The 18,571-nt window shown below is 32.5% G+C and overlaps 4 non-coding genes across 4 annotated transcripts; all 4 read left to right on the top strand.

The window, feature by feature from the left end:
- The first annotated feature begins 403 nt into the window (after window positions 1–403).
- On the top strand, window positions 404–522 carry LOC137235918 (5S ribosomal RNA). Its single transcript, XR_010948120.1, has one exon. It is a non-coding gene; the product is annotated as a 5S ribosomal RNA (ribosomal RNA).
- A 5,405-nt stretch (window positions 523–5,927) lies between these two features.
- On the top strand, window positions 5,928–6,046 carry LOC137235917 (5S ribosomal RNA). Its single transcript, XR_010948119.1, has one exon. It is a non-coding gene; the product is annotated as a 5S ribosomal RNA (ribosomal RNA).
- A 5,424-nt stretch (window positions 6,047–11,470) lies between these two features.
- LOC137235916 (5S ribosomal RNA) lies at window positions 11,471–11,589 on the top strand. The gene has a single exon (XR_010948118.1). It is a non-coding gene; the product is annotated as a 5S ribosomal RNA (ribosomal RNA).
- A 5,425-nt stretch (window positions 11,590–17,014) lies between these two features.
- Window positions 17,015–17,133, top strand: LOC137235915 (5S ribosomal RNA). Its single transcript, XR_010948117.1, has one exon. It is a non-coding gene; the product is annotated as a 5S ribosomal RNA (ribosomal RNA).
- The last annotated feature ends 1,438 nt before the right edge of the window (window positions 17,134–18,571 follow it).

Below are 18,571 nucleotides of genomic sequence, written 5' to 3'. Positions count from 1 at the left end.
AAGATTTCAAAATTTCTCTAATACAATACATAACAGAAAGATATGTTATTAAGATGTACATGCATATGTAGTATGTATGAATGTTCGTTTAAACTAAGTAGCATACGTATGTATGCATAATGAAAACTCATGCAAATGAATATACCCCGACACAAGCCAAGCGATATAAATATGTCTATAATAGCAGGCTTATTTTCAAAAATGGCATAAGTTCATTTTTGTAAAAAAATAAACTTAATCTGATTTTAGTAGCAAGAGTATCTGAATACACTAAACTATAAAGTATATAACAAAATTTACTTAAATCGACTTATATCATTTAAAAAAAAAAAGGACAAATTCACAGCTGCGAGTATACACATTAAAATAGCCATACTTATACCAATTTAGGCAAACAAATTTTGCCAACGACCATACCACGCTGAATACATCGGTTCTCGTCCGATCACCGAAATTAAGCAGCGTCGGGCGCGGTTAGTACTTAGATGGGGGACCGCTTGGGAACACCGCGTGTTGTTGGCATATCCAACTTTTTCTTTTATTTTATGTATATATATGTACATAAATATTTTTTTTATTAAATTGCATTTAATTGAATAAATACTTGGAATACAATTTAATATTTCTATAGATTCAATGGAAAAATTTCATACGCGCGCATACATTTACGTGCATAATAATATTAGTTATAATTTTTTACCATATCAATTATTGATTTAAAGCTTATAAGCATTCATCATATAAATACAAAATGAATCTGCATAGTACAAATTCATACTCATCCACCTATTATAGTACTTAAAATGGACGCTGATGTCCGATTATGTTCAGATATGTATATTATAATCATATTGATAATTAATAAGCATTCAATGAGAATTTTTTTTATTTTTTTTTTTGAATGTCATGAAATTTCATTTAATTATACATATAAGTTGTAGACGTCCAATATCAATAATCAATTCAGACTAAAATTCCAAACTTTAGATGCCTTTAAGTGAAGCCATATAGGGTTACTCTAGTGTTGCAATAGAAATATTTAAAAAATTTTTTAAAATAAAATAATGTTGTTAAAACTCAACGAAGATAAGTTTTTTGATTTCTAATTTAACATATTTTATATATCCGAATTAAAATTTTGATTAGTACAAATATATTTTAAGAAATTTCACTTAATTGAGAAAAAATTCAATTTTATCAGTGCAAACTTTTGATTAAAATGCCTGACACTCCGAAAATATGAAATTCATCAATTTAAATGAATTCGTATATCAAACTAACACATTTCAGTTATCTATTTTTACATGAATATTTGCAATAACTTTAATATGTGAATTTTAATTAATTTATTAAGATGAAAAGTTTATCAAATGTAAATGGTACGTAGCACTGAAATGAAAACATTTGTCATCCATCTTTTCGCTGCGCTTCTCAAATTTTAAACAGAGTATCGCATTCTATGCGCTTGTATAAAAAAGTATAAATAGTGAGTTTGTGCTTTGTGTGCTTAAATTGATAAATATTTTCAAGTGTTAATAAAAGTTTAAATAAAATAATTAAGTGAAAATGTCTGACACAATCGCTGTTGCAAATGTTAGCTCACCAGTAGCTGCTTCTGCTGCTGTTGCTGAGAAGAAAGTTGCTGCTAAAAAAGCAACTAAACCCAAAAAACCATCGGTTGCTCCCACTCATCCACCAACTCAACAAATGGTAGATGCATCGATTAAGAATTTGAAGGAACGTGGTGGCTCATCACTTTTGGCAATTAAGAAATATATTAGTGCAACATATAAATGTGACGCCCAAAAATTGGCACCATTTATTAAGCGCTATTTGAAATCGGCTGTTACTAGTGGAAAATTGATTCAAACCAAAGGAAAGGGGGCATCTGGTTCATTTAAATTATCAGCTGCAGCCACTAAATCAGGTGATGGTAAGTCAAAATCGGTTGATAAATCAAAAGCCAAAAAAGATAGTGCAACATTAAAGAAAAAATCGTCGAGTGGTGTTAAAAAGGCAAGTGGTGAGAAAAAAGTGAAAAAAGCTGTTGCCACTAAGAAAACCGCCGAAAAAAAGAAAAGTGAGAAATCTAAGGCTAAAGACGCAAAAAAGACTGGCGCCGTTAAAGCCAAGCCAACCAAGTCGAAATCTGCCACCGCTAAGTCAAAGGCAACAAAAGCAAAAGCAACTGCTACCAAACCAAAAAAGGCTGCGACTAAAAAGCCAGCTGCAAAAAAGGCATCAGCTAAAAAATAAATATGCTGCGTTTTTTGTGATAATTTACAAGGACACAACATTCATTAAATGTTGAATTATCAATAAGCCCTTTTCAGGGCTACAAAATATACAAACAAAAAGATCAAAAATGTACGCAATACGTCTGACTACAGCGTTGCTTCGCCATAATAATTAACCGCTCTAGTGTCTGACACTGTAAGTCAGCCCTACCATGCTGACCAATTTTAAAATTGATGTTTCAATTGCAAAAAAAATTAAAAATTTTCATCGACTTAGAAAAATTCATATCTCTTTGTTAATTTATATTTTGTGGCCCTGAAAAGCGCCTTTTTGTTAACATTTTTTGATGTTTCAATTGCAAAACAAAATTAAAAATTTTCATCGACTTAGAAAAATTCATATCTCTTTGTTAATTTATATTTTGTGGCCCTGAAAAGGGCCTTTTTGTTAACATTTTTCACTTCCTCAGTCGCACACTTGGAGCTTGTGTATTTGGTAACAGCCTTAGTACCCTCACTCACGGCATGCTTAGCCAATTCACCAGGCAACAATAGGCGTACGGCAGTTTGAATTTCGCGACTAGTAATTGTTGAACGTTTATTGTAATGAGCTAAACGTGATGCTTCAGCAGCAATACGTTCAAAAATGTCATTAACAAAACTGTTCATGATACTCATTGCTTTCGACGATATACCAGTATCAGGATGTACTTGTTTCAACACTTTATAAATGTAGATGGCATAACTTTCCTTCCTCTTACGCTTCTTCTTCTTGTCGTTTTTAGTAATATTCTTCTGAGCCTTACCGGCCTTCTTAGCTGCTTTACCACTAGTTTTAGGAGGCATATTTAATTTTCACAAAATCACTTCACTATCACTCACACTTTTTAATAATTTTCTAAGTGTCAAAATGCGCACCTTTAAGTGTATTTTTTCCGACAAACCATTCAACCTGTTCGTAACGATTCGCTAAATATTGCCGGCATTAATTTGAAAACATGCGATTGGGGTTGCTCAATGTACAAACGAAAAAGTATATAAGCGCAGCACAAATTGCGTTTAGGAAATAAAGTGCCCAAGCTATTCAGCTAGTGTGTGTATTTGTGAAAAAGTGTATTAAGTGAAATATATAACAACAATGTCTGGCCGTGGTAAAGGTGGTAAAGTAAAGGGAAAGGCAAAGTCACGTTCAAACCGTGCTGGTCTTCAATTCCCTGTCGGTCGTATTCATCGCTTGTTACGTAAAGGCAATTATGCTGAACGTGTTGGTGCCGGTGCTCCAGTATATTTAGCTGCTGTTATGGAATATTTGGCAGCTGAAGTTCTTGAATTGGCTGGTAATGCTGCACGTGATAATAAAAAAACTAGAATTATTCCACGTCATTTACAATTGGCTATTCGTAACGATGAAGAATTGAATAAACTATTGTCTGGAGTTACCATAGCTCAAGGTGGTGTTTTACCAAATATTCAAGCTGTACTTTTACCAAAGAAGACCGAAAAGAAAGCATAAGTGATGTAATCGCCGATTTACATATATTCTTAGACGCCAAATTTAAAACCGTCCTTTTCAGGACGACAAAATATATATACAAAGAGATTAATTATATTGTCATATATATGTATTTATCTATTTTAAAACCTATTAAAACACTTTTTGAAAGAAAAATTTAAAAGGTCATAAGTACACTTTTGGAAAATTTATTTTTTTAACGAAATCTGCGTTAACAACTACTTCAATTAATAAAATAGTGTTTGAAAATATTCATAAAAAAGTTGACTTACATCATTTTCCAGAAGAAAAAAAACTGAGCAACATTAAAAAAGTACAGCATGCAAGCTACTACATATTGTATGTATATATGTACATATGTATGTTTGTATGAGCATCTCGACAAAGGCGCAAAAAGTTGTGGCGTGTATTCATACGTACCAAAGGTACAAACACACAACCGTGCATACATATTAATGTATGTGTTTAGCAAATAAATGTGTATATACTCGTGAGTAGGTATACACACCATATTAAGGGTAAAACTACAGCTGCTACTATCAAAATACGAATTTTCATTAACAGTTGCTTCAGTTATTTTTGATCTTTTTTGTTTAAAAAAATTTGTGGTCCTGAAAAGGACCGTTTATAATATTTATTAAAATATGGAATTAAGCACGTTCACCACGTATACGTCTAGCCAATTGAATATCTTTTGGCATAATTGTGACACGTTTTGCATGAATGGCACACAAATTTGTATCTTCGAACAAACCAACTAAATATGCTTCACTTGCTTCTTGTAATGCCATAACAGCTGAACTCTGGAAACGTAAATCAGTTTTAAAATCTTGAGCAATTTCACGCACCAAACGTTGGAATGGCAATTTACGAATCAACAGTTCGGTACTCTTCTGATAACGACGAATTTCACGCAAAGCGACTGTACCTGGGCGATAACGATGTGGCTTCTTCACTCCACCAGTTGCCGGCGCACTTTTGCGAGCAGCTTTAGTGGCCAATTGTTTACGTGGCGCTTTACCACCAGTCGATTTACGGGCTGTTTGCTTTGTACGAGCCATTTCTCACTTTTATTTTTCACAATTCAAAATAAACACTGATCACTGAACACTTCACTTAATAAACCTAATTTTTATAAATGTGGAAATACATATAATAAAATACACAAAAACGTTTCATTTGTCCATTTTTTTAGGGTTGCAATATTGTGCGAGTTAAAATGAGATAGAAATATTTATGCCACATAATGGTAGCTCACTCAATGTTGTGGATTTTTGTATAAATAGCAGCTACGTTCGGTAACCAAGCTATTAGTTGTGAAGTGAAGTGATCAAGTGAAGTGTTCTTGTGAAAGCTAAAAAAAGTGCTAAATAGAAAAAATGACTGGTCGTGGCAAAGGTGGAAAAGGATTAGGTAAAGGTGGCGCCAAACGTCATCGCAAAGTTTTACGTGATAACATCCAAGGTATCACAAAGCCAGCTATTCGACGTTTAGCACGTCGTGGTGGCGTAAAACGTATATCTGGTTTAATATATGAAGAAACTCGTGGTGTTTTAAAAGTATTTTTGGAAAATGTTATCCGTGATGCAGTCACTTATACTGAACATGCTAAAAGGAAAACAGTTACGGCTATGGATGTTGTATATGCATTGAAGAGGCAGGGTCGTACATTGTATGGTTTCGGCGGTTAAATTCATTTTTACGGACATATTAACACAAAATAAATATACATTCAAACAAACGGTCCTTTTCAGGACCACAATATTTTTTAACAAAGATTTCAAAATTTCTCTAATACAATACATAACAGAAAGATATGTTATTAAGATGTACATGCATATGTAGTATGTATGAATGTTCGTTTAAACTAAGTAGCATACGTATGTATGCATAATGAAAACTCATGCAAATGAATATACCCCGACACAAGCCAAGCGATATAAATATGTCTATAATAGCAGGCTTATTTTCAAAAATGGCATAAGTTCATTTTTGTAAAAAAATAAACTTAATCTGATTTTAGTAGCAAGAGTATCTGAATACACTAAACTATAAAGTATATAACAAAATTTACTTAAATCGACTTATATCATTTAAAAAAAAAAAGGACAAATTCACAGCTGCGAGTATACACATTAAAATAGCCATACTTATACCAATTTAGGCAAACAAATTTTGCCAACGACCATACCACGCTGAATACATCGGTTCTCGTCCGATCACCGAAATTAAGCAGCGTCGGGCGCGGTTAGTACTTAGATGGGGGACCGCTTGGGAACACCGCGTGTTGTTGGCATATCCAACTTTTTCTTTTATTTTATGTATATATATGTACATAAATATTTTTTTTATTAAATTGCATTTAATTGAATAAATACTTGGAATACAATTTAATATTTCTATAGATTCAATGGAAAAATTTCATACGCGCGCATACATTTACGTGCATAATAATATTAGTTATAATTTTTTACCATATCAATTATTGATTTAAAGCTTATAAGCATTCATCATATAAATACAAAATGAATCTGCATAGTACAAATTCATACTCATCCACCTATTATAGTACTTAAAATGGACGCTGATGTCCGATTATGTTCAGATATGTATATTATAATCATATTGATAATTAATAAGCATTCAATGAGAATTTTTTTTATTTTTTTTTTTGAATGTCATGAAATTTCATTTAATTATACATATAAGTTGTAGACGTCCAATATCAATAATCAATTCAGACTAAAATTCCAAACTTTAGATGCCTTTAAGTGAAGCCATATAGGGTTACTCTAGTGTTGCAATAGAAATATTTAAAAAATTTTTTAAAATAAAATAATGTTGTTAAAACTCAACGAAGATAAGTTTTTTGATTTCTAATTTAACATATTTTATATATCCGAATTAAAATTTTGATTAGTACAAATATATTTTAAGAAATTTCACTTAATTGAGAAAAAATTCGATTTTATCAGTGCAAACTTTTGATTAAAATGCCTGACACTCCGAAAATATGAAATTCATCAATTTAAATGAATTCGTATATCAAACTAACACATTTCAGTTATCTATTTTTACATGAATATTTGCAATAACTTTAATATGTGAATTTTAATTAATTTATTAAGATGAAAAGTTTATCAAATGTAAATGGTACGTAGCACTGAAATGAAAACATTTGTCATCCATCTTTTCGCTGCGCTTCTCAAATTTTAAACAGAGTATCGCATTCTATGCGCTTGTATAAAAAAGTATAAATAGTGAGTTTGTGCTTTGTGTGCTTAAATTGATAAATATTTTCAAGTGTTAATAAAAGTTTAAATAAAATAATTAAGTGAAAATGTCTGACACAATCGCTGTTGCAAATGTTAGCTCACCAGTAGCTGCTTCTGCTGCTGTTGCTGAGAAGAAAGTTGCTGCTAAAAAAGCAACTAAACCCAAAAAACCATCGGTTGCTCCCACTCATCCACCAACTCAACAAATGGTAGATGCATCGATTAAGAATTTGAAGGAACGTGGTGGCTCATCACTTTTGGCAATTAAGAAATATATTAGTGCAACATATAAATGTGACGCCCAAAAATTGGCACCATTTATTAAGCGCTATTTGAAATCGGCTGTTACTAGTGGAAAATTGATTCAAACCAAAGGAAAGGGGGCATCTGGTTCATTTAAATTATCAGCTGCAGCCACTAAATCAGGTGATGGTAAGTCAAAATCGGTTGATAAATCAAAAGCCAAAAAAGATAGTGCAACATTAAAGAAAAAATCGTCGAGTGGTGTTAAAAAGGCAAGTGGTGAGAAAAAAGTGAAAAAAGCTGTTGCCACTAAGAAAACCGCCGAAAAAAAGAAAAGTGAGAAATCTAAGGCTAAAGACGCAAAAAAGACTGGCGCCGTTAAAGCCAAGCCAACCAAGTCGAAATCTGCCACCGCTAAGTCAAAGGCAACAAAAGCAAAAGCAACTGCTACCAAACCAAAAAAGGCTGCGACTAAAAAGCCAGCTGCAAAAAAGGCATCAGCTAAAAAATAAATATGCTGCGTTTTTTGTGATAATTTACAAGGACACAACATTCATTAAATGTTGAATTATCAATAAGCCCTTTTCAGGGCTACAAAATATACAAACAAAAAGATCAAAAATGTACGCAATACGTCTGACTACAGCGTTGCTTCGCCATAATAATTAACCGCTCTAGTGTCTGACACTGTAAGTCAGCCCTACCATGCTGACCAATTTTAAAATTGATGTTTCAATTGCAAAACAAAATTAAAAATTTTCATCGACTTAGAAAAATTCATATCTCTTTGTTAATTTATATTTTGTGGCCCTGAAAAGCGCCTTTTTGTTAACATTTTTTGATGTTTCAATTGCAAAACAAAATTAAAAATTTTCATCGACTTAGAAAAATTCATATCTCTTTGTTAATTTATATTTTGTGGCCCTGAAAAGGGCCTTTTTGTTAACATTTTTCACTTTTATACATATTTTCCTCAGTCGCACAAATTACTTGGAGCTTGTGTATTTGGTAACAGCCTTAGTACCCTCACTCACGGCATGCTTAGCCAATTCACCAGGCAACAATAGGCGTACGGCAGTTTGAATTTCGCGACTAGTAATTGTTGAACGTTTATTGTAATGAGCTAAACGTGATGCTTCAGCAGCAATACGTTCAAAAATGTCATTAACAAAACTGTTCATGATACTCATTGCTTTCGACGATATACCAGTATCAGGATGTACTTGTTTCAACACTTTATAAATGTAGATGGCATAACTTTCCTTCCTCTTACGCTTCTTCTTCTTGTCGTTTTTAGTAATATTCTTCTGAGCCTTACCGGCCTTCTTAGCTGCTTTACCACTAGTTTTAGGAGGCATATTTAATTTTCACAAAATCACTTCACTATCACTCACACTTTTTAATAATTTTCTAAGTGTCAAAATGCGCACCTTTAAGTGTATTTTTTCCGACAAACCATTCAACCTGTTCGTAACGATTCGCTAAATATTGCCGGCATTAATTTGAAAACATGCGATTGGGGTTGCTCAATGTACAAACGAAAAAGTATATAAGCGCAGCACAAATTGCGTTTAGGAAATAAAGTGCCCAAGCTATTCAGCTAGTGTGTGTATTTGTGAAAAAGTGTATTAAGTGAAATATATAACAACAATGTCTGGCCGTGGTAAAGGTGGTAAAGTAAAGGGAAAGGCAAAGTCACGTTCAAACCGTGCTGGTCTTCAATTCCCTGTCGGTCGTATTCATCGCTTGTTACGTAAAGGCAATTATGCTGAACGTGTTGGTGCCGGTGCTCCAGTATATTTAGCTGCTGTTATGGAATATTTGGCAGCTGAAGTTCTTGAATTGGCTGGTAATGCTGCACGTGATAATAAAAAAACTAGAATTATTCCACGTCATTTACAATTGGCTATTCGTAACGATGAAGAATTGAATAAACTATTGTCTGGAGTTACCATAGCTCAAGGTGGTGTTTTACCAAATATTCAAGCTGTACTTTTACCAAAGAAGACCGAAAAGAAAGCATAAGTGATGTAATCGCCGATTTACATATATTCTTAGACGCCAAATTTAAAACCGTCCTTTTCAGGACGACAAAATATATATACAAAGAGATTAATTATATTGTCATATATATGTATTTATCTATTTTAAAACCTATTAAAACACTTTTTGAAAGAAAAATTTAAAAGGTCATAAGTACACTTTTGGAAAATTTATTTTTTTAACGAAATCTGCGTTAACAACTACTTCAATTAATAAAATAGTGTTTGAAAATATTCATAAAAAAGTTGACTTACATCATTTTCCAGAAGAAAAAAAACTGAGCAACATTAAAAAAGTACAGCATGCAAGCTACTACATATTGTATGTATATATGTACATATGTATGTTTGTATGAGCATCTCGACAAAGGCGCAAAAAGTTGTGGCGTGTATTCATACGTACCAAAGGTACAAACACACAACCGTGCATACATATTAATGTATGTGTTTAGCAAATAAATGTGTATATACTCGTGAGTAGGTATACACACCATATTAAGGGTAAAACTACAGCTGCTACTATCAAAATACGAATTTTCATTAACAGTTGCTTCAGTTATTTTTGATCTTTTTTGTTTAAAAAAATTTGTGGTCCTGAAAAGGACCGTTTATAATATTTATTAAAATATGGAATTAAGCACGTTCACCACGTATACGTCTAGCCAATTGAATATCTTTTGGCATAATTGTGACACGTTTTGCATGAATGGCACACAAATTTGAATCTTCGAACAAACCAACTAAATATGCTTCACTTGCTTCTTGTAATGCCATAACAGCTGAACTCTGGAAACGTAAATCAGTTTTAAAATCTTGAGCAATTTCACGCACCAAACGTTGGAATGGCAATTTACGAATCAACAGTTCGGTACTCTTCTGATAACGACGAATTTCACGCAAAGCGACTGTACCTGGGCGATAACGATGTGGCTTCTTCACTCCACCAGTTGCCGGCGCACTTTTGCGAGCAGCTTTAGTGGCCAATTGTTTACGTGGCGCTTTACCACCAGTCGATTTACGGGCTGTTTGCTTTGTACGAGCCATTTCTCACTTTTATTTTTCACAATTCAAAATAAACACTGATCACTGAACACTTCACTTAATAAACCTAATTTTTATAAATGTGGAAATACATATAATAAAATACACAAAAACGTTTCATTTGTCCATTTTTTTAGGGTTGCAATATTGTGCGAGTTAAAATGAGATAGAAATATTTATGCCACATAATGGTAGCTCACTCAATGTTGTGGATTTTTGTATAAATAGCAGCTACGTTCGGTAACCAAGCTATTAGTTGTGAAGTGAAGTGATCAAGTGAAGTGTTCTTGTGAAAGCTAAAAAAAGTGCTAAATAGAAAAAATGACTGGTCGTGGCAAAGGTGGAAAAGGATTAGGTAAAGGTGGCGCCAAACGTCATCGCAAAGTTTTACGTGATAACATCCAAGGTATCACAAAGCCAGCTATTCGACGTTTAGCACGTCGTGGTGGCGTAAAACGTATATCTGGTTTAATATATGAAGAAACTCGTGGTGTTTTAAAAGTATTTTTGGAAAATGTTATCCGTGATGCAGTCACTTATACTGAACATGCTAAAAGGAAAACAGTTACGGCTATGGATGTTGTATATGCATTGAAGAGGCAGGGTCGTACATTGTATGGTTTCGGCGGTTAAATTCATTTTTACGGACATATTAACACAAAATAAATATACATTCAAACAAACGGTCCTTTTCAGGACCACAATATTTTTTAACAAAGATTTCAAAATTTCTCTAATACAATACATAACAGAAAGATATGTTATTAAGATGTACATGCATATGTAGTATGTATGAATGTTCGTTTAAACTAAGTAGCATACGTATGTATGCATAATGAAAACTCATGCAAATGAATATACCCCGACACAAGCCAAGCGATATAAATATGTCTATAATAGCAGGCTTATTTTCAAAAATGGCATAAGTTCATTTTTGTAAAAAAATAAACTTAATCTGATTTTAGTAGCAAGAGTATCTGAATACACTAAACTATAAAGTATATAACAAAATTTACTTAAATCGACTTATATCATTTAAAAAAAAAAAGGACAAATTCACAGCTGCGAGTATACACATTAAAATAGCCATACTTATACCAATTTAGGCAAACAAATTTTGCCAACGACCATACCACGCTGAATACATCGGTTCTCGTCCGATCACCGAAATTAAGCAGCGTCGGGCGCGGTTAGTACTTAGATGGGGGACCGCTTGGGAACACCGCGTGTTGTTGGCATATCCAACTTTTTCTTTTATTTTATGTATATATATGTACATAAATATTTTTTTTATTAAATTGCATTTAATTGAATAAATACTTGGAATACAATTTAATATTTCTATAGATTCAATGGAAAAATTTCATACGCGCGCATACATTTACGTGCATAATAATATTAGTTATAATTTTTTACCATATCAATTATTGATTTAAAGCTTATAAGCATTCATCATATAAATACAAAATGAATCTGCATAGTACAAATTCATACTCATCCACCTATTATAGTACTTAAAATGGACGCTGATGTCCGATTATGTTCAGATATGTATATTATAATCATATTGATAATTAATAAGCATTCAATGAGAATTTTTTTTATTTTTTTTTTTGAATGTCATGAAATTTCATTTAATTATACATATAAGTTGTAGACGTCCAATATCAATAATCAATTCAGACTAAAATTCCAAACTTTAGATGCCTTTAAGTGAAGCCATATAGGGTTACTCTAGTGTTGCAATAGAAATATTTAAAAAATTTTTTAAAATAAAATAATGTTGTTAAAACTCAACGAAGATAAGTTTTTTGATTTCTAATTTAACATATTTTATATATCCGAATTAAAATTTTGATTAGTACAAATATATTTTAAGAAATTTCACTTAATTGAGAAAAAATTCGATTTTATCAGTGCAAACTTTTGATTAAAATGCCTGACACTCCGAAAATATGAAATTCATCAATTTAAATGAATTCGTATATCAAACTAACACATTTCAGTTATCTATTTTTACATGAATATTTGCAATAACTTTAATATGTGAATTTTAATTAATTTATTAAGATGAAAAGTTTATCAAATGTAAATGGTACGTAGCACTGAAATGAAAACATTTGTCATCCATCTTTTCGCTGCGCTTCTCAAATTTTAAACAGAGTATCGCATTCTATGCGCTTGTATAAAAAAGTATAAATAGTGAGTTTGTGCTTTGTGTGCTTAAATTGATAAATATTTTCAAGTGTTAATAAAAGTTTAAATAAAATAATTAAGTGAAAATGTCTGACACAATCGCTGTTGCAAATGTTAGCTCACCAGTAGCTGCTTCTGCTGCTGTTGCTGAGAAGAAAGTTGCTGCTAAAAAAGCAACTAAACCCAAAAAACCATCGGTTGCTCCCACTCATCCACCAACTCAACAAATGGTAGATGCATCGATTAAGAATTTGAAGGAACGTGGTGGCTCATCACTTTTGGCAATTAAGAAATATATTAGTGCAACATATAAATGTGACGCCCAAAAATTGGCACCATTTATTAAGCGCTATTTGAAATCGGCTGTTACTAGTGGAAAATTGATTCAAACCAAAGGAAAGGGGGCATCTGGTTCATTTAAATTATCAGCTGCAGCCACTAAATCAGGTGATGGTAAGTCAAAATCGGTTGATAAATCAAAAGCCAAAAAAGATAGTGCAACATTAAAGAAAAAATCGTCGAGTGGTGTTAAAAAGGCAAGTGGTGAGAAAAAAGTGAAAAAAGCTGTTGCCACTAAGAAAACCGCCGAAAAAAAGAAAAGTGAGAAATCTAAGGCTAAAGACGCAAAAAAGACTGGCGCCGTTAAAGCCAAGCCAACCAAGTCGAAATCTGCCACCGCTAAGTCAAAGGCAACAAAAGCAAAAGCAACTGCTACCAAACCAAAAAAGGCTGCGACTAAAAAGCCAGCTGCAAAAAAGGCATCAGCTAAAAAATAAATATGCTGCGTTTTTTGTGATAATTTACAAGGACACAACATTCATTAAATGTTGAATTATCAATAAGCCCTTTTCAGGGCTACAAAATATACAAACAAAAAGATCAAAAATGTACGCAATACGTCTGACTACAGCGTTGCTTCGCCATAATAATTAACCGCTCTAGTGTCTGACACTGTAAGTCAGCCCTACCATGCTGACCAATTTTAAAATTGATGTTTCAATTGCAAAACAAAATTAAAAATTTTCATCGACTTAGAAAAATTCATATCTCTTTGTTAATTTATATTTTGTGGCCCTGAAAAGCGCCTTTTTGTTAACATTTTTTGATGTTTCAATTGCAAAACAAAATTAAAAATTTTCATCGACTTAGAAAAATTCATATCTCTTTGTTAATTTATATTTTGTGGCCCTGAAAAGGGCCTTTTTGTTAACATTTTTCACTTTTATACATATTTTCCTCAGTCGCACAAATTACTTGGAGCTTGTGTATTTGGTAACAGCCTTAGTACCCTCACTCACGGCATGCTTAGCCAATTCACCAGGCAACAATAGGCGTACGGCAGTTTGAATTTCGCGACTAGTAATTGTTGAACGTTTATTGTAATGAGCTAAACGTGATGCTTCAGCAGCAATACGTTCAAAAATGTCATTAACAAAACTGTTCATGATACTCATTGCTTTCGACGATATACCAGTATCAGGATGTACTTGTTTCAACACTTTATAAATGTAGATGGCATAACTTTCCTTCCTCTTACGCTTCTTCTTCTTGTCGTTTTTAGTAATATTCTTCTGAGCCTTACCGGCCTTCTTAGCTGCTTTACCACTAGTTTTAGGAGGCATATTTAATTTTCACAAAATCACTTCACTATCACTCACACTTTTTAATAATTTTGTTTTGTGTCAAAATGCGCACCTTTAAGTGTATTTTTTCCGACAAACCATTCAACCTGTTCGTAACGATTCGCTAAATATTGCCGGCATTAATTTGAAAACATGCGATTGGGGTTGCTCAATGTACAAACGAAAAAGTATATAAGCGCAGCACAAATTGCGTTTAGGAAATAAAGTGCCCAAGCTATTCAGCTAGTGTGTGTATTTGTGAAAAAGTGTATTAAGTGAAATATATAACAACAATGTCTGGCCGTGGTAAAGGTGGTAAAGTAAAGGGAAAGGCAAAGTCACGTTCAAACCGTGCTGGTCTTCAATTCCCTGTCGGTCGTATTCATCGCTTGTTACGTAAAGGCAATTATGCTGAACGTGTTGGTGCCGGTGCTCCAGTATATTTAGCTGCTGTTATGGAATATTTGGCAGCTGAAGTTCTTGAATTGGCTGGTAATGCTGCACGTGATAATAAAAAAACTAGAATTATTCCACGTCATTTACAATTGGCTATTCGTAACGATGAAGAATTGAATAAACTATTGTCTGGAGTTACCATAGCTCAAGGTGGTGTTTTACCAAATATTCAAGCTGTACTTTTACCAAAGAAGACCGAAAAGAAAGCATAAGTGATGTAATCGCCGATTTACATATATTCTTAGACGCCAAATTTAAAACCGTCCTTTTCAGGACGACAAAATATATATACAAAGAGATTAATTATATTGTCATATATATGTATTTATCTATTTTAAAACCTATTAAAACACTTTTTGAAAGAAAAATTTAAAAGGTCATAAGTACACTTTTGGAAAATTTATTTTTTTAACGAAATCTGCGTTAACAACTACTTCAATTAATAAAATAGTGTTTGAAAATATTCATAAAAAAGTTGACTTACATCATTTTCCAGAAGAAAAAAAACTGAGCAACATTAAAAAAGTACAGCATGCAAGCTACTACATATTGTATGTATATATGTACATATGTATGTTTGTATGAGCATCTCGACAAAGGCGCAAAAAGTTGTGGCGTGTATTCATACGTACCAAAGGTACAAACACACAACCGTGCATACATATTAATGTATGTGTTTAGCAAATAAATGTGTATATACTCGTGAGTAGGTATACACACCATATTAAGGGTAAAACTACAGCTGCTACTATCAAAATACGAATTTTCATTAACAGTTGCTTCAGTTATTTTTGATCTTTTTTGTTTAAAAAAATTTGTGGTCCTGAAAAGGACCGTTTATAATATTTATTAAAATATGGAATTAAGCACGTTCACCACGTATACGTCTAGCCAATTGAATATCTTTTGGCATAATTGTGACACGTTTTGCATGAATGGCACACAAATTTGAATCTTCGAACAAACCAACTAAATATGCTTCACTTGCTTCTTGTAATGCCATAACAGCTGAACTCTGGAAACGTAAATCAGTTTTAAAATCTTGAGCAATTTCACGCACCAAACGTTGGAATGGCAATTTACGAATCAACAGTTCGGTACTCTTCTGATAACGACGAATTTCACGCAAAGCGACTGTACCTGGGCGATAACGATGTGGCTTCTTCACTCCACCAGTTGCCGGCGCACTTTTGCGAGCAGCTTTAGTGGCCAATTGTTTACGTGGCGCTTTACCACCAGTCGATTTACGGGCTGTTTGCTTTGTACGAGCCATTTCTCACTTTTATTTTTCACAATTCAAAATAAACACTGATCACTGAACACTTCACTTAATAAACCTAATTTTTATAAATGTGGAAATACATATAATAAAATACACAAAAACGTTTCATTTGTCCATTTTTTTAGGGTTGCAATATTGTGCGAGTTAAAATGAGATAGAAATATTTATGCCACATAATGGTAGCTCACTCAATGTTGTGGATTTTTGTATAAATAGCAGCTACGTTCGGTAACCAAGCTATTAGTTGTGAAGTGAAGTGATCAAGTGAAGTGTTCTTGTGAAAGCTAAAAAAAGTGCTAAATAGAAAAAATGACTGGTCGTGGCAAAGGTGGAAAAGGATTAGGTAAAGGTGGCGCCAAACGTCATCGCAAAGTTTTACGTGATAACATCCAAGGTATCACAAAGCCAGCTATTCGACGTTTAGCACGTCGTGGTGGCGTAAAACGTATATCTGGTTTAATATATGAAGAAACTCGTGGTGTTTTAAAAGTATTTTTGGAAAATGTTATCCGTGATGCAGTCACTTATACTGAACATGCTAAAAGGAAAACAGTTACGGCTATGGATGTTGTATATGCATTGAAGAGGCAGGGTCGTACATTGTATGGTTTCGGCGGTTAAATTCATTTTTACGGACATATTAACACAAAATAAATATACATTCAAACAAACGGTCCTTTTCAGGACCACAATATTTTTTAACAAAGATTTCAAAATTTCTCTAATACAATACATAACAGAAAGATATGTTATTAAGATGTACATGCATATGTAGTATGTATGAATGTTCGTTTAAACTAAGTAGCATACGTATGTATGCATAATGAAAACTCATGCAAATGAATATACCCCGACACAAGCCAAGCGATATAAATATGTCTATAATAGCAGGCTTATTTTCAAAAATGGCATAAGTTCATTTTTGTAAAAAAATAAACTTAATCTGATTTTAGTAGCAAGAGTATCTGAATACACTAAACTATAAAGTATATAACAAAATTTACTTAAATCGACTTATATCATTTAAAAAAAAAAAGGACAAATTCACAGCTGCGAGTATACACATTAAAATAGCCATACTTATACCAATTTAGGCAAACAAATTTTGCCAACGACCATACCACGCTGAATACATCGGTTCTCGTCCGATCACCGAAATTAAGCAGCGTCGGGCGCGGTTAGTACTTAGATGGGGGACCGCTTGGGAACACCGCGTGTTGTTGGCATATCCAACTTTTTCTTTTATTTTATGTATATATATGTACATAAATATTTTTTTTATTAAATTGCATTTAATTGAATAAATACTTGGAATACAATTTAATATTTCTATAGATTCAATGGAAAAATTTCATACGCGCGCATACATTTACGTGCATAATAATATTAGTTATAATTTTTTACCATATCAATTATTGATTTAAAGCTTATAAGCATTCATCATATAAATACAAAATGAATCTGCATAGTACAAATTCATACTCATCCACCTATTATAGTACTTAAAATGGACGCTGATGTCCGATTATGTTCAGATATGTATATTATAATCATATTGATAATTAATAAGCATTCAATGAGAATTTTTTTTATTTTTTTTTTTGAATGTCATGAAATTTCATTTAATTATACATATAAGTTGTAGACGTCCAATATCAATAATCAATTCAGACTAAAATTCCAAACTTTAGATGCCTTTAAGTGAAGCCATATAGGGTTACTCTAGTGTTGCAATAGAAATATTTAAAAAATTTTTTAAAATAAAATAATGTTGTTAAAACTCAACGAAGATAAGTTTTTTGATTTCTAATTTAACATATTTTATATATCCGAATTAAAATTTTGATTAGTACAAATATATTTTAAGAAATTTCACTTAATTGAGAAAAAATTCGATTTTATCAGTGCAAACTTTTGATTAAAATGCCTGACACTCCGAAAATATGAAATTCATCAATTTAAATGAATTCGTATATCAAACTAACACATTTCAGTTATCTATTTTTACATGAATATTTGCAATAACTTTAATATGTGAATTTTAATTAATTTATTAAGATGAAAAGTTTATCAAATGTAAATGGTACGTAGCACTGAAATGAAAACATTTGTCATCCATCTTTTCGCTGCGCTTCTCAAATTTTAAACAGAGTATCGCATTCTATGCGCTTGTATAAAAAAGTATAAATAGTGAGTTTGTGCTTTGTGTGCTTAAATTGATAAATATTTTCAAGTGTTAATAAAAGTTTAAATAAAATAATTAAGTGAAAATGTCTGACACAATCGCTGTTGCAAATGTTAGCTCACCAGTAGCTGCTTCTGCTGCTGTTGCTGAGAAGAAAGTTGCTGCTAAAAAAGCAACTAAACCCAAAAAACCATCGGTTGCTCCCACTCATCCACCAACTCAACAAATGGTAGATGCATCGATTAAGAATTTGAAGGAACGTGGTGGCTCATCACTTTTGGCAATTAAGAAATATATTAGTGCAACATATAAATGTGACGCCCAAAAATTGGCACCATTTATTAAGCGCTATTTGAAATCGGCTGTTACTAGTGGAAAATTGATTCAAACCAAAGGAAAGGGGGCATCTGGTTCATTTAAATTATCAGCTGCAGCCACTAAATCAGGTGATGGTAAGTCAAAATCGGTTGATAAATCAA

This window comes from Eurosta solidaginis, unplaced genomic scaffold, assembly GCF_040869045.1.
Source record: "Eurosta solidaginis isolate ZX-2024a unplaced genomic scaffold, ASM4086904v1 ctg00001140.1, whole genome shotgun sequence".
NCBI lineage: Eukaryota > Metazoa > Arthropoda > Insecta > Diptera > Tephritidae > Eurosta > Eurosta solidaginis.
The sequence above is the reverse complement of the archived record's forward strand: the minus strand, read 5'-3'. Positions and strand labels throughout refer to the sequence as shown.